The following is a 3,269-nucleotide window of genomic DNA, read 5'->3' as shown; positions in this document are numbered from 1 at the left end:
TGGAAAGAGAACTGAGGAAGAAACAGAAGAGGAGCCAAAGGGAGTCAACCAACATTGAACAATTGCTTTGGCAACGAATAAAATCTGCTGGCTGTGACAGACAGCACATCACCCAGCCCCAGGCCAAAGCCCCCAGTGGTGCCCTCTTCTCCACTGAATGTAGGATATCAGATTGTTTTCAATTTGGTAAAGATTCATCTTTCTAATCAAGAGCATTTTTCTTTTACTTTCTGCATTCTGCAATCCAAACTTTCAAATTCCTTTCTGCTTGTCATCTGAAAACTTTAGTGAGCACTCTTTCTATCTCAAAACCTAGGATAATGGTATTCACATCTTTTATTTAACATTTATTTTTTTAACCATTGCAGTAGCTGTAGAGAGGAACAGAAAGCCATGGAGATAAGGCATCTTTTCAAATAATGACAATAACAGTAATAATGTTTTAGGTAAAACTGGAGTAATTCCAAATGTGCTAGGAGGGGCTGTTCTAAGGGGTTTACATGTATTAGCTCATTTAATTTTACAACCCTATGAGGAAGCTACTTTACACCCATTCTATAGATGGAGAGCCAGTAAGTGGCAGAGCTGGACTGGAAATCTCCCTCATTTTGACCCCAGGGCCTATGTTCACCACGTTAATGCTCCAGTGGCAGTGTGCTTTTTTTTTTTAAAGTTAAATTTTTGCTATGAAAAATTCAAACATTAACAGAACTAGAAGTAATGATAAAATAAGCGCCTATGTATGCATCACCCAGTTTCAATAATTACTAAATTAGACTAGTTTTATTTCATCTATTTTTCCCCTACATCATTTTATTTTGAAGCAAACCCAAGACATCAGATCATTTCATCTATAAACATCTCAGTATGTTTTTCTAAAAGAGAACTTTAAAAAAAAAACACCATAATACCATGATCACATCTAAAAATATTAACAATAACGCATCAAAACCATCAAATATCCAGTCTCAAGCTGTGATTTAACTGCAAGGCCATAATCTTACAGGTGTAATATGATTTGTTGCTGATGAAGAAATAAATCTACCAATTCACTAATCAGATGATTTGTATTCCAGCATTTACACTTACATGGGGGTTTGATCAAATGAGACTATTTTACATGCAAGTTGCTTAGGCCGTATATTTCTTCAAGTGGCATGGAGAAAGCAATCAGACTTAGGAAATCTAGGCTCAAGTTTTGGCTTCTATGCTTAAGTTTATTACTTATACTCTTAGGACCTCCGTTTCCTATATATAAAATGAGGGGTTTAAATTATCAGTGAGTTATAATTCAGAATTCTCAAATTTTACAACATTCTGAAGGTAATAATTTCCACATATGTGTGTGTGTGTGTGTGTGTGTGTGTATATATATATATATATATATATATATATCTCAAAAGGATTTTATTTTATAAATAAGATTTCCCTAGTGGAAAAATCTTTCTAAACTTGAAAAGTGGAATCATTGGTGTTAAAAAGGAATAATAGGTAAATGGCTTCAAATAGCCTCTTCCTCTCTGACAGTATATTTATCTGTCCACCTACCACCATCCATCAATCCACCAATCCGTTTATCCATCCATCAATTTATGTGTCTATATCTAGCAAGACATATGTCTAAAAGTAGTTTTATAAGGGCCGGCTGAGTGGCTCAGTTGGTTAAGAGCTCGCTCAAGAGTTTGAGCTCTGACCAACAGTGGTTCGAATCCAGCCTGAGCTGAGCAGCCGCTGAGCTGCCAACAGGTAGCAGGATGGCTCAGCTAAAAAAAAAAAAAAAACAAAACAGTAGTTTTATATAATACATGAAAAGAAACTATTATTTTTCACAGAACACAAAACATAGTCAAGCATGTGAATTATAACATTGTAAGTATGATTGCTTTGTTATGTAATATGGGGATAAAAGAAATAATTGCAGACTCAGGTGGGACTTGGAAAGGAGGGCATAAGTGTTTCTAAAGATCAGGTGGCCTTAGAAGTTCCACTTTTCTTCTTATGGGCAGATGACTCTGACCCCCAGCCTCATTTTATTAAGAAGAAAGTGATAGATTAGTAAAAACTTATCACTCAAAGGCTTCAAGGAAGAAGTGTCTTTCAGAGGACTTTTTTTTTCTCTTTCTCAGCTATTAGCTTATTGAGCAAGAGAGAGGAAATCATCTCAGAGAGAGAGGAGAGAGAGTCTGAGGTCAAAAGTAGGGAAAAAGAACAGGAAGGATAATGAATAACGAACTTCTAAAAACAAAGGTAGAGTTTCAAAGAAAATAAGGAAGAGCATGGTACTACTGCAGGATCCTGGGCAGAAGGTCAGGCAGCCTAGGCTTTCTAAGGAACCATTTAGCCCACTTCCCTAAAGCATATGAACCTTGTCCCCAGGAATAGAGGGCAAAGCAAAGTGCTTCCTTAGCATACAGCAATTCAATAGGTCCACTTAGTTTAAAAGGCTCCACAATTGCTTCATTCACCCTTCAGGGCTGTTTGTAGGTGTAGAATATTAAATAAAATACTCAAACACAAGTAATATTCAAGAGATTCAGTAAATTGCAAATTTTAAAGAGATGTGGCCAAAATATATTTAAAACTGTTTACAGTTAAAATCATGAAAAATGTAATCCAAAAGAATTTCTTGTCCAACGTCTATTAATACTCTATGCAGAGATATAACTTATAAGATGCAAATATTATGAGTAGAAATTCTTACAACTGTGCTGTGTCAATTCAGCTAAGTTGGAACTACATTCCCCTAAGATTCCTTTCCTTATATGGTTCTGGGTTAGTGCTGGCCACGAGAGACATTGGATGTCAGATGTGGAAGTGAAACAGCAGCCATATTCCCTTCCAGAGCTGGTCAGTGCCAGGCTCCTGTGGCAGACTGTACCCATCATGGCTGATGTACTAGCTGGCCTGGTTGGTGTGGTGCAGCACCACTGCTCGTCCTGTCTTTGGCTCCCGTAAGACCTGCTCCTTCAGCTTTTCCAGGGCATGGTGTGGGTGTGCACGCACCTCTGTGCTGAAAGACACCAGTTTCTTCCCCACCCCCAAGGTATCGGGGACGGAGGTGGTGAGAAGCAAATGCAGGCTCCAGTTGATTTCATGGGGCTCCAGTTCATCGATGCAGGCTCCCGTTTGCTCTTGCTCTCAACCACATTCAGCCTTCCTCTCCATTTGCCAATCTAGCTAATCCAAAAGCTCCACACTTCAGGCTTAACATTAGGTGCAGAGCCAACAGCCTGCAGGGACTGGACCACCAGCTCCTACACTTGCGTACA

Source organism: Hipposideros armiger, unplaced genomic scaffold, assembly GCF_001890085.2.
Source record: "Hipposideros armiger isolate ML-2016 unplaced genomic scaffold, ASM189008v1 scaffold_643, whole genome shotgun sequence".
In the NCBI taxonomy this organism is placed as follows: Eukaryota; Metazoa; Chordata; class Mammalia; order Chiroptera; family Hipposideridae; genus Hipposideros; species Hipposideros armiger.
The sequence above is the reverse complement of the archived record's forward strand: the minus strand, read 5'-3'. Positions refer to the sequence as shown.